Source organism: Oryctolagus cuniculus, chromosome 17 (genome assembly GCF_964237555.1).
Source record: "Oryctolagus cuniculus chromosome 17, mOryCun1.1, whole genome shotgun sequence".
Classification (NCBI taxonomy): Eukaryota; Metazoa; Chordata; class Mammalia; order Lagomorpha; family Leporidae; genus Oryctolagus; species Oryctolagus cuniculus.
In genome coordinates this window covers 33,459,457-33,476,334 of record NC_091448.1, presented here as the reverse complement: position 1 = coordinate 33,476,334, position 16,878 = coordinate 33,459,457, and the positions used below count along the sequence as shown (strand labels likewise).

General features: G+C 45.7%; 1 pseudogene; it reads left to right on the top strand.

Moving 5' to 3' along the window:
* The first annotated feature begins 6,915 nt into the window (after window positions 1-6,915).
* Window positions 6,916-7,649, top strand: LOC138846136 (ADP-ribosylation factor 4 pseudogene; annotated as a pseudogene).
* The last annotated feature ends 9,229 nt before the right edge of the window (window positions 7,650-16,878 follow it).

Sequence of the window (16,878 nt, the reverse complement as noted above, 5' to 3'; positions counted from 1 at the left end):
TTTAGCTCTGCTAGAAACTAACTCTCTATTTCCACAGTATATTGCTCTTTTTGGGCTCATCAATTGCAAATGGTATCTATGACTTCCTATTATGGTATCTGAGGGTGTTCAACTCTCTCACAGCCCCATCCAAATTGCAAACATAATTATATCACAATTTTGCTTTGATCTAGGCTTCATGTTTTAATTACCACGACTATGTAAATATTGTTCAAAGCTGAGCATATGTTTCATTTTTTTATAAACTGGTTAGTTTTCTTGGACTCAATAATTGCTTCATTTTAAAAATAAACCTTAAAATTTTGGAGCAACGTTAGCTCCCTGAATTATTGCGTAGATAAAACAGAGAGACTCCGTCTGGCTCACATGCACTCTCCATGATCACACACTAGTGGGGCATATCCGTCACAATTAATGAACCAGTAATACTAGATCATTAACTGCGGCAAATCCTTCATCCCAGCTCCCCCAGTTTTCCCTAATGTCCTTGCTACTTCATCACATTTGGGGGACCTGACTCCTTTGTCTCCCCTGGGATGTGACAGCTTCCCAGCCTTCCTTACTTTCTTTGACTGACAATTTTGGTGATTGCTGGCCAGGCAGCTTGTAGAACAACCTTCAGTTAAGATTTGTCAGATTCTTTCTCTCTCTCTCGCTATAAAGTTTTTATTTATTTGAAAGGGAGGGAGGGAGGGAGAGAGAGAGAAAGGGTGTACACTGGCAGGAAGCTGGAGTCTGGAGTGAAGCCAGGTCTTGAGCCCAGGCACTCTGATATGGGATGCAGGCACCCCAAATGACATCTAAACCATTATGCTGTGGTGGAATGAGAAGGCCATGCCAAGATGGCCGCTGGCAAGTGAGCGTCAGTTACTCAGGAATGGCTTTGGAAACCACCTGGGAAACCTCTTGGCAATGGAGCCTGCCTGGCAACAGGCTATGATTGGTTAAGGCATAAACTGCCCCTTGACCGATTGGCTGCCTTGGCTATATAAGCTGCTGTACCAACTCGTCTCAGGCCTGCTTTCACCTGACTCCTGGTGTCTGTGTGGTGATGCCACGCCTCTTGTCCCCACCGCGCTCCTCCTCTCAGAACAAATCCACAGCAACACTATGCCAAATGTCCACCCCTGCCTGACTCTTTTCTGTGTGGGGATTTTGCTCTATGTAAATTATTTAATGTTATTCCATAGGGGGCATTTGTATGTTCTCCTCATTTATTGATTCAACAATTCATTTGTGTTAGTATGGACTTATGGATACTCATTTTATACTTCAGGTTACAATGCAATGCTACCTTGTGTGGTTTTTTTTCTTTCACCTAGCTCAAATGGTTCCGGCTTTGGGGTGCCTGTATCCCATATCAGAGAGCTTGGGCTCTGTTAGTTGGCTCCTGTATTCCTTTGACATACCCTCACCATTGTGGAGGTTTCGTTTATTTTTTCCTTGATTTTTGTGTTGGGTATTTTAGTTAGCACTTTCATTCTTTATGGCTTTAGAAAATGCTCTAGGCTGATCATGTCTATTTCATTGTCCCAGTGTTAGAATCAGACACTTCTCCAAGGAACCCTGATTTCTTCTTATTAGAGAAAAGCATGAGAAACCAAGATTTGGTGCTAGGCATGCTCATTGCTACTTGGGTGTTCTGCCTGTAGGCCCTCTTGGCTTACAGAGTGAGGAGAAATACAGTGTGTCCTAAATTGTGAATGTGCCTGTGTTTATACAGAGAGAAGCTGTACCTTAAGCTAAACATTAGTTTACATTAGTGTCTCCACATCTACTCCATTGTCACACAGCTTGTTGTAGCCTCTTCCCCTTGCTCATCTGTAAGCCTCCAGGCCAACAAGGAGAACGTAGTTTCCACCATCAGCCATCCATTTACTTACTTGTTTGATTTCTGTATACATGTACAGCGACTTTAGAACTCTTTATCTGTATCCCTGGGGGGAGCAAGCAGCTTTTTATCAACTAGTGTACAGTGCTTATGGGCAATTCCTGTTGCATTTGGCCTTACAGACAGCACTTAATATTTTTCAGTTTACTTGAGAAGGGCTGGGGTGGGGAGAGGGGAGGAGGGGAAGGAGAGAGAGCGAGGGCAAGAGCAAGAGCGATGGAGAGAGAGAGATCCTGTCTACTGGTTCACTCCCCAAATGCCTGCAAGGACCAGGACTGGGCCAGCTTAAGACGGGAAGCTGGGAACTCAATCCAGGTCTCCCACATTGGTGGCAGGGACCCAACTATTTGAGCCATCGCCTGCTGCCTCCCAGGATGAGCATCAACAGAAAGCTGGAACTGTGAGCAGAGCCAGGACTTGAATCTAGGCACTCTGATACGGGATGCAGATGTCTTAACCAGCATTTAATTGTTCTTGTTTATCTGGTTTCTTGAGGTACAGTGATAAGTTGTTTACATGAGTTCTTTCGTTTGTTTTTGGCTTTTTGATGTAGGCATTGGTTGCTATAAACTTCCCTCGCAGTATTATTTTTGCTGTACCCAGTAGGTTTTGATGCATTGTTTCTTTTTCATTTGTATCAATACATTTTTTGAATTTCCACTTGTTGTTCAGGAACAAGATGTTAAATTTTCATGTATATGTATAGATGACAATATTTTTATTGTTGCTGATTTTTGTGTTTATAGTAGTGTGACCCAAAAATGCCTACAACAGTTGGTTCTGGGCCAGGCTAAAGCTGGGAGCAGGGATCTCAATGCAGGTCTTCCACGTGGGTGGCAAGGACCCAGATACTTGAGCCATCACCACTACTTCTCAGTTTGCACATTAGCAGGAAGCCAGAACTGGGAGCAGACCCAGCACTGAAATCCAGGGACTGTGATAGGAGATGGGGATCCCAGGCAGTATTTTACCACTACCTCAAATGTCCACCCCTAAGTAGAATTTTCTAATTATTGGATTGGCAGATCATGTTATATTAGGGAGTTTTTCTTTCTATTGAATCTGAATCACAGCCATGAGTGCTATGTATGGGTGCAATTTCCAACACACTGTGTGCCTAGGGTTCTGGGTATGAATTAAATTATACCAGTTAGATCTACTAGTGCTCTTGCATCTTTGGTTAAGACAACCACTACTAAACATCTATTGTCAGCAGCAAAATAGTTACATAGTAATGTCCACAATGGATGCCTCTGATTCCGATTTCTGGTAGAAGTGCCAATGGAGGTGACCAGTTATTCTGTCCAATTTCAATAGTAGTGCGTGTTTATTTGCTGATGTTTGGTGTACTGTAAATTGGGCTGAAGGGTATGGAAGATGAAGATCATCAAAATGAAGGCATCAAAATAACAGTAACAATACAGTGGATTCCCAAGCATCACATATTTACCAAATGACTTCCGTGTGCTGGAACCATGTGCTGAGAAATAGAAAGAAGTCATGACATCTCTCCTGGCAGAGGTTTCAGTTCACTGGGAAGAATCAGAATATTTACGTTAGTAACCAGCAACAGTGTGGCAAAGTCCATCCAGCTGTGCTTTGCAGCGGGTAGTGCTGGTAAGAGCTGGGGTTGCCGATGTCCGGCCTCCAGCTTCCTGGGATCTGAGAAGCAGTGCCAATGGGACAACACCGTCCCACAGCGAAGCAGTAGTGGTAGTGGCTAACTCAGCGTCCTACTTCTGGCTCTATGGCCTCTACGTCATTTTAGGCAGGGTGTCAAGAATTTTTTTATTTTAACTCAGTGGTTCGTTTCTGGCCTCCTGATGTCCACCTTTCTGACTGTGGCAGACGAAGCAATGTTCTTAACAGACCAGTTCTGCAGTGTTCGGGGAATCATGCTGGAGCGCCTCCATTTCTTCCAAAAATTTGGCAAGTGCTAATCTACTGTGTTTAAACCCTTTCTGCTCGAAAACACCTAATGTGTTTATGTTTCCTGTGCTGAACACTGACTAATGAGCCTTGTCAGGAATTTAAAATGTTTCGGGGAGTAAGATAAATTTAATTTGCAATTACTCAAAATGTTTAATCGGTTTTAATAAACTACTTATATAATATGCACAATATTTGAGGATTTATCCATTTAAGTACTAAATGAACACATAAAAATTATGAATCTTATTTTTAATGCAACATATGATTAGACTCTGAAATGTGTGATTAGGTTATAAATTGTTGGAGTGTTTTTTTTTTTAAATATTTATTTACTTGAAAGGCAGAGTTACAGCGAGGCAGAGGCAGAGAGAGAAAGAGAGAAGTCTTCTATCTGCTGGTTTACTCCCCAAATGGCCAAAACGGCTGGAGCTGAGCTGATCTTAAGCCAGGAGCCAGGAACTTCTTCTGGGTCTCCCACATGGGTGCAGGAGTCCAAGGACTTGGGCCATCTTCTACTGCTTTCCCAGGCCATAGCAGAGAGCTGGATCAGAAGTGGAACAGCCAAGACTTGAACTGGCACCCATTTGGAATGCTGGCTCTGCAGGCGGTGGCTTTACCCACTGTGCCATAGCACAGGTCTCTGAAGCTTTTGAGCTTTTAAAGGCATTTCAAAAACTAGATTGGTGGTCCATGTTGTGGTATAGCAAGTAAAGCTGCTGCCTTCAATGCCAGCATCCCAAATGAGCGCTGGTTTGAGTCCCGGCTACTCCACTTTCGATCTAGCTCCCTGCTAATGGCCTGGGAAAAGCAGCAGAAAGTGGCCCAAGTCCATGGACCCCTGTACCCATGTGGGAGACCCAGAAGAAACTCCTGGCTCCTGGCTTTAGTCTGGCCAAGCCTTGGCTGTTGTGGCCATTTGGGGAGTAAATCAGTGGGTAGAAGAGATATCTCTCTTTCTCTCTATGTAACTCTTTTAAATAAATAAATAAATCTTAAAAAAAAAACAACCTTTATTTTATGGGGCACCATGGCATAGTAGGTTAAGCCTCTGACTGTAGAGCTGGCATTCGATATGGATGCCAGTTCAAGTCCCAGCTGCTCCACTTCCAATCTAGCTCCCTGCTAATGCCTGGAAAAACAGTAGATGGCCCAGGTCCTTGGGCCACTGTACCCACATGGGAGACCTGGAAAAAGCTCTGGCTCCTGGCTTCGGATCAGCCCATCCCTGGCCATTGTAGCCATTTGAGGAATGAATCATGGATGGAAGACCTTTCTCTCTGTATTTCCCCTCTCTCTGTCTGTAACCCTACCTCTCAAATCAATCTTTTAAAAAAATAGATTTTAAAACTTAAGAGTTTTAATATATTGAATATGAATTAAACATAAGTACCTCTAAATAGTATCCTCCTCACAACAGAGTCTCCTCTTAGGGGTGGATGTCGTGGTGCACGGTAGGGACTCCTGGATCCCATGTTAGAGTTCAAGTCTTGGGTGTTCCACGATGTTTTTAGCAGTAAATATTTATTCAAGTATTTGATAGGCAGAGTGACAGAAAGTGAGAGTGAGAGTGAGAGAAGAAGAGAACCATTTCATTCACTCCCCAAATGGCTGCCAGTGAGGGCTGGGCCAGGCCAAAGCCGGGAGCCTGGAACTCCATCCTGGTCTGCCATGTGGGTGGCAGAGGCTCAAGAACTTGGGCCATCTTCCACTGCCTTCCCAGGCACATTAGCAGGGAGGTAGATTGGAAGCAAAGCAGCCAGGACTTGAACCAACACTCATATAGGATACTCATGTTGTAGGCAGTGGCTTAACCCTGCTGTGCCTCAAAACCAGCCTCTGCCCCTCGCTACTGATCCAGCACCTGCAAAGGCACTTGATGACCCAAGTACTTGAGTCTCTGCCATGGAAAACCAGAATTGAGTTCCTGGCTTCTGGCTTCAGCCTGCCCAACCCTGGCCATTGCAGCCATTTGGGGAATCAACCAGCAGATAGAAGCACTCTCTCTCTCTCTCCCCCCCTTTCCCTCTCACCATGCCTTTCAAATATATAAGTAAATAAATCTTTAAGTCTCCTCTTAGCCACTGAACTATGCAACTGTAAGCACTCAACTCTAGTCCTTTGTCAGTCTAATACTTGGGTGCTCAGTGAAATTTGTTAAGTGCATGAATGAATGATAACAGTGCTGCTTGCATGTCTGCGTCCCCTCCAACATTCATGTTGAAACTGAATTCCCAATTCAGTATTAAGAGGTGAGGCTCCTAGGAGGTGACGAGGCGATCTCTTTGCGAGGATTAGTGCTTTCGAAGGGGGCCCGTGGTGGCAGGGTTGCCACGCACCCCCCCACACACAAATCTTCCAGCAGGTATGGACACGATGTTCCTCCCATCCAGGTGCCACCCTGAAGCGCAGGCCTCACGGCACACCAAGCCTGCTGACACCTGGGTCTTGGGCTTTCCAGGCCACAATTATGAGAAATACGCTTCTCTCTCTCTACTTTGCACAGTCTGGGGTATCTTGAAAGGTGACACAAATCATGTAAGGCAAGTCCTGAGGGAAGGAGTTTATCATCACAGTCATAGTGACAAGGAAAGGGTAATCAGAAGAGCCTACCACCAGCTCAGTCATCTCGAAAACGGTGGCTGCGAGTGGCCGAGCAGGTCCTGGCCTGCTGGTTCCTGTCCCAGAGCTCCGGCCAGCGAGCCATCCCTGCGGCCCTCTTTCTTCCTTGTCCTTCTCCTTCAGTTTGCCAGGAGGGGCTTAGAAGGCCTGGTGGGCTGGCGCTGTGGCCTAGTAGGCTAAGCCTCTACCTCCAGCACCAGTGTCCCATATGGGCACTGGTTCAAGTCTTGGCTGTTCCACTTGTGATCCAGCTCCCTCCTAATGCACCTGGGAAAGCAGTGGAAGCTGGCCCAAGTCTTTGGGCCCCTGCACCCGCTTGGGAGACCCAGAAGAAGCTCCAGATTGCTACTTGGCTCAACTCTGACCACTGTGGCCAAATGGGGAGTGAACCAATAGGTGGAAGACCTTACTCTCTGTCTCTTCTTCTCTCTGTAACTCTACCTCTCAAATAAATAAATAAAATCTTTTTAAAAAAAGAAGCCCACGGACACCCCAAACCCCTTCTGCTTCTGCCCATCCCAAGTGCCACTACCGCCATAGGCCTCACCATCTCTTCTCTCTTCTCCCGCCTCTTGGGCAAGAAGCAGATGCACCGTTTGATGACTGGATGGGCTGCTGGGGGCAGGACAGCCATTCTGCATGAACCACAGTGAGGGGAGATCCTCGCCACCATAACTACCTCTGGCCTTAATGTGGCAACAGTAGGGTACAAGAACATTGATCTGCCGTGTGGGACGTCGGTGGTCAGGATAAAAGCAGGCATCTCCGGAGGCTCTGCTTCCGGAACACCCAGGGTCTTGTTTCTGTGGCAGACGGCAGTGATGGTGGAAGAATTCAGGAAGGAGCAGAGCTGTGGAAAGTCCTTCTGGAAGACAAGCTTCGCGATGCAGTGCTGCTGCTTTTTGCCAACAAACAAGCTTTGCCAAATTCTGTGGCCATCCGTGAAATGACAGGTAAATTAGGTCTGTGTCGCTGTGTAATGGAACATGGTCTGTTCGAGCGACTGGTGCTACACAAGGAACTGGTCACTTGACTGGCTGTCGAAGGCGCTCTCAAAACATTAAACTGGATAATCTAACCAAGGACATATTTGATACAATTGGCCTCAGCTTATTACAACAAAATGAGTTTGCATCTCGGTTATTACACAGTATCTGGGACTGGTCTGGACAGAATCATACAGCCTTCAACCTTATTTTGTTGCCAATTATTGCTTACCAAGTATAATATTGCTATTTAGCAAATATGCTTGGATTTAAAGAAATTCTCCTGGGGGGAGTGTCTTTTTTAAAAAATTATTTAATTAATTTATTTGAAAGGCAGAGTTACAGAAAGAGGTAGAGACAGAGACAGAGAGAGATGGTTCCATCCACTGGTTCACTCCCCAGATGGCCGCAATGGCTGGAGCTGTACCTATCTGAAGCCAGGAGCTTCCTCTGAGTCTCCTACGTGGGTGCAAAGGCCCAAGGACTTGGGTCATCTTCTACTGCTTTCCCAGGCCATAGCAGAGAGCTGGATGGGAAGAGGAGCAGCTGGGACTCGAAGTGACGTCCATATGGGATGCCGGCGCTGCAGGCCTGGGCTTTAACCCGCTGTGCCATAGCACCAGCCCGTGTCGTCTTTTAGTTTGCTTCCCTTAAGCCTAAATGCCTGCACGTAGCTATTGTGACACCTTTAAATAAATCCATTTTGAATGTTTTTTAAGCCCACAACAAATAATGCTTCAAAGTTATCCTCTTGTTAGTCTATTGATAGCTTTGTCATTCCTGGGACAATCTGCTGATTAAAAAAAATGTAGCATTCCATTTTTGTTTATTTCTATCTTTTGCCAAAAGGATTCCTAATACCACTTGTACCTGCCAGGGAAATGCTCCCAAAAGACTATTCAGCTCTCTTGCACTGAGGAACTTATTTTTTCCCCATTACTAACTGACTCCTGGCTTCCATGAGCCAAGCTGACCTTGGTGTGGTTTGGATCTGATAGCTAATTAGTTCTGTGCTGGTTGCAAACAGTTCATACTGAGATAGTTCATTTTAATACTCAGCAGAGGGGCCAGCGCTGTGGTGTAGCTGCTGCTTGCAGTGCCGGAATCCCATTTGGGTACCAGTTCAAGTCCTGGCTGCTCCAGGTCTCCCACGTGGGTGCAGGGGCCCAAGGACTTGGGCCATCTTCTACTGCTTTCCCAGGCCATAGCAGAGAGCTGGATCAGAAGTGGAGCAGCCAGGACTCAAACCAGCGCCCATATGGGATGCCAGCACTTCAGGCCAGGGCTCTAATCTGCTATGCCACAGTGCTGGCCCCAATACTGTGTTTCTTAAACAATAACTAACATATGTACACAATAGTAAGGAAGTACATGCATGTAGTGTACAAAAATGGACATAGATAGGGGTTTATGTTCAAAACTGTTTTAATGGCGGTGTGTTGAGCAGAGTTTGTAGGTCACTGTGGTTGACAAGTTGCCCTAAACAAGTGTCATGGTTCCTTTAACTTTGTACTTCTAAATCCAGTCTAGGCCTGGCATACAGAGAATGCCTGATAAATGTTCTGTTAGAATGAACATAAGACAGGATAAATCAAGGAATAAAAGGCCATTAATTTAGACATCAGAATAATAAAGGTAAGTGAAGGTGTCAGGATTCAAATTCAGATCTGCTGTTAAGTAGATTACCCCGTTATCCAATAGAGTTATCCCAAGTCTAGTCCAAGAACAGGGCTGGACAGCACACCAAACAGAAGCAAGGGGAACCCGCGTTGTTTTTCTGACTAGCTGGTTCGTTAAAACACTAGCTAAGCCCTGAGCAATAGAAGCATGGCGTTAGTCAGGAGGCTTTGCCTTCTCCTCGGTTCTTCCACAAGGGAGAGTCTTCAAGGGAGAATCTCAAGAATGCAAAGGAGCTGCACCCCACTCCTCAGTTACAGTAGCCCTCCTGTTCATGGGGATACATTTCACCCCTCCAGGGAAAGCCTGAAACCATAAATAGTACTGAGACCTATGTACACTGTATTTTTGCTTATGCATACATGCCTACAATACAGTTTAATTTATAAACTAGCCATAGGAAGAGATAAACAATAACTAATAATAAAACAGTTATAATCAAATACTCTTAGGAAAGTTATCTAAAACCTGGGTGTTAGTTCTGCAATTTTCGATCTAGTATTTTCAGGTTGTGGCAGACCAACGGGAACTGGAACCGTGGAATGTGAAATGGTGGGTGAGGGCAGACCACCGTCTACCCTGGCTATCATTAGAGGCTGTGCCCTCCGCGGCCAGGACCACTTCTCTTTCTCTGTGATTCACGAAAGTGATTTCACTTCTTTTTTTCTCCAACAAAACGAAAACCTTAATTCAGGCAGGAACTTCGACTTCCTTTCCACTGAGCTATCTATCCACAGTATCAAATGAGTCACAATACAGACCGACTTGAGTTTTGTGTCTTATTCCTTCCTCAAAGAAGGGTAAAGCTCCAAACCACAGATGTCAAGAAGCCAAGGGCATGGGTTTTGAGAGGCTGAGTAAGAATCACTGTTAATTATTCAGAACCTCTCTGCTCAGGGCACTCTGCGTGTTTAAACATTTAACCTTCATGACAGGGCTAGAAGTGCTATTATTATCCCTGGTTTGTAGATAAACAGAGGATTACCCAGGTTAAAGAAGTTATACAAGCTCACACAGCTAGTAAGTGGTACAGGAGATTTAAACCCAAATCCATCTTGTCTGAAGCTCAGCTTTTCACTGCACCACTGTGGGGAGCAACTCAGACTAGACTAAGTTACTGGAATTAAGACTTATTCTATGCATCTGCTCTCCCACAATATGGCGCTGGGAGATGAGGAAACAGCTTCTACACAGCTGCCTCTCACCTACTTGACAAGCTGCAGGACCTGCTCCTGATTGGAGGAGAGCAGCGTACTCGGCGTGTGGGTAGCAGAGTTGGGATTGGTGGAAGAGGACTATAAAGGAGGAGAGAGACAACATGCACCAGGAACATCTAAGGGGAACACCTGAGGAACACCTGAGCAGCTCCCGAGAGAGCCGGCCGGCGGTGTGCCGCTCCCCCGCGGAAGTGGGGAAAGTGGCAGGGGGGCCCGCCCCTCCACGGAGGTGGAGGGACGGCAGCCAACCTGGGAAGGACCAGCAGCAAACCCGGGAAGGGCCGAGCAGACAAAAGAACAGTGCAGGGTCTAGTGTCGTTTCTCCGTGAAGAGGGGGAGCGACACACCACGATGCCTTTTAGTGATAGATATGTAGGACTGGGGCTGGCACTGTGGCGTAGTGGGTAAAGCTGCTGCCGGCAGTGCCAGTATCCCATGTGGGCGCCGGTTTGAGTCCTGGCTGCTCCACTTCCTACCTGGCTCTCTGCTGTGGTCTGGGAAAGCAGTAGAAGATGGACTAAGTGCTTAGGCCCCTGAACCCATGTGGGAGATCCTGGAAGAAGCTCCTGGCTCCTGGCTTCGGATCAGCCCAGCTCTGGTCACTGCAGCCATTTGAGGAGTGAACCAGCGGATAGCAAACTCTCTCCTCACTTGCTCGCTTGCTCTCTCTGCCTCTGCCTCTCAAATAAACAAACAAATCTTTATTTTAAAAAAAGAGAGAGAGAGATGTAGAACCATGCCTGTGCCACCCCATGTGTAACATTAAGCCAAAAGTGAAATTTGGTTATTTGTTACTTGCCTAACAGAAGCTAGCTTATAAAAGGTATTTAGCACATGGCAGGTGGACCTGGAAAATGGCTTTAATAACTTGGTACAATGCCAATCCTGCTTGGTGAGAACCTCTACTGATTTACATTCTCCCCAAACAAGTGCTTACTTTAACCTTGACAAAGGCTCAAACATGACTGAAGCTCTGCAGGAACACAGTGAATCTGTCAGAGCATGGCTTTGACATTCAGATAGTTGAATACAAATCCTGCATAACTCTCTACAGAAATACATATTTTAGGAGCAGTTAGATACTTTGAAGACTACATTGTCAGATGGGAAATGTAACTAGAGCCCCAGGTATTCTTATGTGTACTTCCAAAGCAATTAAGAATTTATACTACACTTTTTTAAGAAAGATGTTTTATTTATTTGTTTTGAATGACAGAATTACAGAGAAAGCAGAGACAGAGAGGTCTTTCATCTACTGGTCACTCCCCAAATGGCCATAGCTGTGCCAATCCGAAGCCAGGAGCCAGGAGCTTCTTCTGGGTCTACTTGGGCCATCTTCTACTGCTTTCCCAGGCCATAGCAGAGAGCTGGATCGGAAGTGGAGCAGCTGGGACTTGAACTGGCATTGAGCCATCTTGTACTGCATTTCCCAGGCACATTAGCAGGGAGCTGGATCAGAAGTGGTGCAGCTTTATCCACTATGTCACAACGCCGGCCCCCAAAATTTATAATACACTTTCTAAAATTGTGACATCACAAAATGCTGTTAACAAATGCACAGGCAGAAATCTGATTTTTTCTAAGTTGGATTTAATTGAAGCTAGGAAAACACATTTAAAGATGGTAAGCACTCATTCTATCTATATGGGTGGAAGACCTGAATAATCCTTTAGAACAGACTGCTTCCTTTGTGTTAGGGAGTCTACCTAAGGCACTCTTTAGTTGCACAAATTTAAAGCAACACCCACTCATCTTGGGGAAAGGTATGAAAAAAAAAACAGATATTATCATGGAATTTTTTTCTGAATGTAGATATTTTAGATTGAAAAGTTCAGTCTTTACTTGGGCATGTAAACTCTTTTGAACACAAGTTTTGCTATTGCAGTTATTGTGGGAAATTAGAACTGCATAAGTACAAATTTTTTTGTTTCTGTTTCTAAGATCTATGTATTTATTTGAAAAGCAGAGTTAGAGAGAGAGAGAGAGGAGACACACAGAGAAAGTGAATCTTCCACCTGCTGGTTCACTCCCCAAATAGCCACAATGACCAGGGCTGGGCCAGGCCAAAGCCAGGAGCTTTCTCTGAGTTTCCTATGTGGGTGCAGGGGCCCAAACGCTTGGGCCATCGTCCACTGTCTTCTCAGGACAAAAGCAGAGAGCTGGATCAGAAGAGGAGCAGCTATGGCCTGCAAAACCAGTAGAAGATGGCCCAAGTCCTTGGGCCCCTGCACCCACTTGGGAGACACGGAAGAAACTCCTGGCTTCAGAACGGCTCAGCTCTGGCTGTTGTGGCCAACTGGGGAGTGAATCAGCAGATGGAATTCCCCTCTCTTTCTCTCTCTGCCTCTCCTTCTCTCTCTATGTAACTCCAACTTTCAAATAAATAAATAAATCTTTAAAAAAAAAAAAAAAAAGAGGAGCAGCCGGGACTCTGTACCCTTCAAATTACTGAGCAAGCTTCAAGAATATTTTTTTTTTTATCATCTTATTTGAGAGGCAGGGAAACAGAGTAAGATCCTCCATCTGCTAGTTCACTCTCCAGATGCTCTCAAAAGGCCAAAGCCAGTGACTGGAAATCAATCTGGGTCTCCTACATGGGTGACAGGGTCTAGGTATTTGAGCCACCATGGCTGCCTCTCGGGGTGCACATTAGCAGGAAACTGGAGCCAGAGCCTTCAAACTCAGGCACTCCAATATGGATGTGGGTGTCCCATGCAATGTCTTAATCACCATGCCAAATGTTGAGCAATTATGAATTAACTGAACTATACTAACCTGCAGTAATGGCTAATAAAGTGCTTGAAAACTGTATTATTTATGTTTGTAACTAATAACATTGTTAAGATACTGCCCATGAGGAAAAAAAAAAAATCTGCAACAGGGACAGGATATGATAAAACTATCTGAATCAGGTTAATCAAAAATGACAATCACAGGTTCTTATTTCCTCTTAGTCATGGTTTAGCAAGCTTTTCCTGTAAACGGCCAGACAGTAAATATTTCTGGTTTGTGGACCTTGTCCATATTGTAACCACTCAGCTCTGCCTTTGTTGCTGAAACCAGCCTTAGACAACATGTAAATGAGTAGGCGTGGCTGTGTTCCAAGATGTATGGATAGTGAAAATGGACTTTTTTCTTTTTTTTGAAAGTGGACTTTTTCAAAAGCTTTACTTTTTTTTTTTTTAAGATTTATTTATTTATTAGAAAGTCAGAGTTACACAGAGAGAAGAGAGGCAGAGAGAGAGAGAGAGGTCTTCCATCCGATGGTTCACTCCCCAATTGGCCACAACAGCCAGAGCTGTGCAGACCCGAAGCCAGGAGCCAGGAGCTTCCTCCAGCTCTTCCCATGTGGGTGCAGGGGCCCAAGGACTTGGGCCATCTTCTACTGCTTTCCCAGGCCATAGCAGAGAGCTGGATCGGAAATGGAGCAGCCGGGTCTCAAACCAGCACCCTTATGGGATGCTGGCACTGCAGGCGGCAGCTTTACGGGCTATGCCACAGCACCAGCCCCAAGCTTTATTTAATTTTTTGAAGGGCAAAGTGGGGCCGGCGCTGTGGTGCAGTGGGTTAAAGCCCTGGCATGACTCACGGGGGGCATTACAAGAAGAGGCCACTGGCTAGACCTGGCCACAGGGGTCTGTAGTTTGTTGATCCCAGGCTCTAGGTGGCATGAGCTCTGGAGTCTTGACAAGTCAAGTCAGAGAAGAATTCTGAGGGGCAGGCATTTGGCACAGAGGTCATGCAGCTGCTTGAGATGCCCACAAACTGTATCAAAGAGCCTTGGTCAAGTCCTCGCTCCTCTGCGTCAGATCCAGCCTCCTTGTAATGTGCGTCTTCAGAGGCAGCAGATGATGGGCTTCTGCCACTCATCTGAGACATCCAGACTGAGTTCCAGTCTCCTGGCTTTCGCCTGGTCCAGCCCTGTGAGCAACATTTGAGAAGTGAACCAGTGGATGGAAGCTCTCTGTCTCTGCCTTTAAAATAGATTTTTAAAATGTAATTTAAATAAAACAAAGAAAAGTAGTTCTGAGAGTTTTTAGCTCACTTATTCTGAGATTTTTAAATTTTTAATCTAAGATTTATTTATTTGCAATTAAGAGTTACACACAGAAAGAGAGAGAGGTCTACCATCTGATGGTTCACTCTCCAGATAGCCGCAACGGCCAGAGCTGTGCCGATCCGAAGCCAGGAGGCAGGAGCTTCTTCCAGGTCTCCCACATGGGTGCAGGGACCCAAGGGCTTGGGCCATCTTCTACTGCTATCCCAGGCCATAGCAGAGAGCTGGATTGCAAGTGGAGCAGCCGGGTCTCGAACCAGTAACCATATGGGATGCGGGTGCTTCAGGCCAGGGCTTTAACCCACTGTGTCACAGCGCCGGCCCCTAATTTTTTATTTTTTAAGATTTATTTATTTATTTGAAAGTCAGAGTTGTACAGAGAGAGAAGGAGGTAGAGAGAGGCCTTCCATCTGCTGGTTCACTCCCCAACTGGCTACAACGGCCAGAGCTGTGCTAATCTGAAGCCAGGACCCAGGACCCAGGATCCAGGAACTTCTTTCAGATCTCTCACGTGGGTGCAGGGACCCAAGCACTTGGGCCATATTCTATTGCTTACCCAGGCCATAGCAGAGAGCTGGATTGGAAGTGGAGCAGCTGGGTCTTGAACCAGTACCCATATGGGATGCCTGGTGCTTCAGGCCAGGGTGTTAACCCACTGCGCCACAACGCCGGCCCCTAATTTTTTATTTTTTAAGATTTATTTATTTATTTGAAAGTCAGAGTTGTACAGAGAGAGGAGAGGTGGAGAGACAGAGAGGTCTTCCATCCGCTAGTTCACTCCCCAATTGGCTGCAACGGCCAGAGCTGTGCTGATCTGAAGCCAGGAGCCAGGAGCCAGGAGCCAGGATCCAGGAGCTTCTTCCAGGTTTCCCATGTCGGGGCAGGGGTCCAACGACTTTAGTCATCTTGTACTTCCTTCCCAGGCCATACATAACAGAGCTGGATCAGAAGTGGGGCAACTGGGACTTGAACCGGCACCTATATGGGACACTGGCACTGTTTAGCCACTATGCCACAAAACCAGCCCCTGCTTTGATTTTTTTTTAAAAGATATTTTGTTTAGTATTTTAAGGTAATATTTGTAATTTATATTAAAGTCAAAAGCTTATGGGCTTGGTTTTTTTTTAAAAGGTTATATTTACTTATTTGAGAAGTACAATTAGAGAGAGGGAGAGACAGAGAGAAAGGTCTTCCATCACTCCCCAAATGGCCACAATAGCCACAGCTGAGCTGATCCGAAGCCAGGAGGCAGGAGCCAGGAGGGTTCAGGGGCCCAAGCACTTGGACCATCTTCTACTGCTTTCCCAGGCCATAAGCAGAGAGCTGGATCAGAAGAGGAGCAGTTGGGATATGAATTGCAGAGGTTTAGCCCACTATGCCACAGCATGGGCCTTGGCTCAGTGTTATTTTTAAGAGAAAGAACTAAGCAAGATGAGTAGTAGTAAGAGTGAAAGGGAGGGTCTGGCATTGTGGCATAGTGGGTAAAAACCCTGCCTGTGACGCTGGCAGCCCATGAGTGCCAGTTTGAGTCCTGGCTGCTCCACTTCCTATCCAGCTCCCTGCTAATGAGCCTGGGAAAGCAGTGTCTTTCCCTCTCTTTCAAATAAATAAATAAATCTTTATTTTTTGAAAGCTTTTTTATTTATTTGAAAGAGTCACAGAGAGGAGAGACAGAGAAAAACACAGATCTTACATCTGCTGGTTCACTCCCCAAACAGCCAAAATGGCCAGGGGTGGGCCAGGCCAAAGCCTGGAGCCAGGCGCTTCTTCTGGATCTCCCACATAGGTGCAGGGGCCCATGCACTTGGGCCATCTTCCACTGTTTTTCCAAGTGTATTAGCAAGGAGCTGATGAGAACTGGAGGAGCTGGGCCTTGAACTGGCATCCATATGGGATGCCAGAGTTGCAGATGGCAGCTTAATCCACTACGCCAAAACACTGGTCCTGATAAATAAATAATTTTTTTTAAAAGATTTATTTATTAACTTGAGAGGCAGAGTTAGAGAGAGGGAGAGACAGAGAGAGAGAGGTCTTCCATCTGCTGGTTCACTCCCAAAATGGCTGCAACAGTCGAGCTGAGCCGATCCAAAGCAGTAGATGGCCCTCTGGGTCTCCCACGTGGGTGCAGGGGCCCAAGCACTTGGGCATTGCTTTCTCAGGCCATCAGCAAGGAGCTGGATCAGAAGTGCAGCAACCGGGACTAGAACTGGTGCCCATATGGGATGCCAGTGCCGCAGGCAGCTGCTTAACCTACTACACCACAGCGCGGGTCCCTCCAATAAATAAACCTTAAAAAAAAAAAGGGAAAGGGAGAGGGAACCATATATCTTTGTAACACATAATTTTAAGAGCTGTTTTCTGGCAAAATTTTATCTATTGTTTTCAATAATGAAAGAAAGAGACAATAATGAAAGGAAGAATTAGCCAAAAATAAATCAAGAATCAAAGAGTGAGGGAGGCCAGACATAAGATTTCCAAAACTGCATTTCTAGATGATTT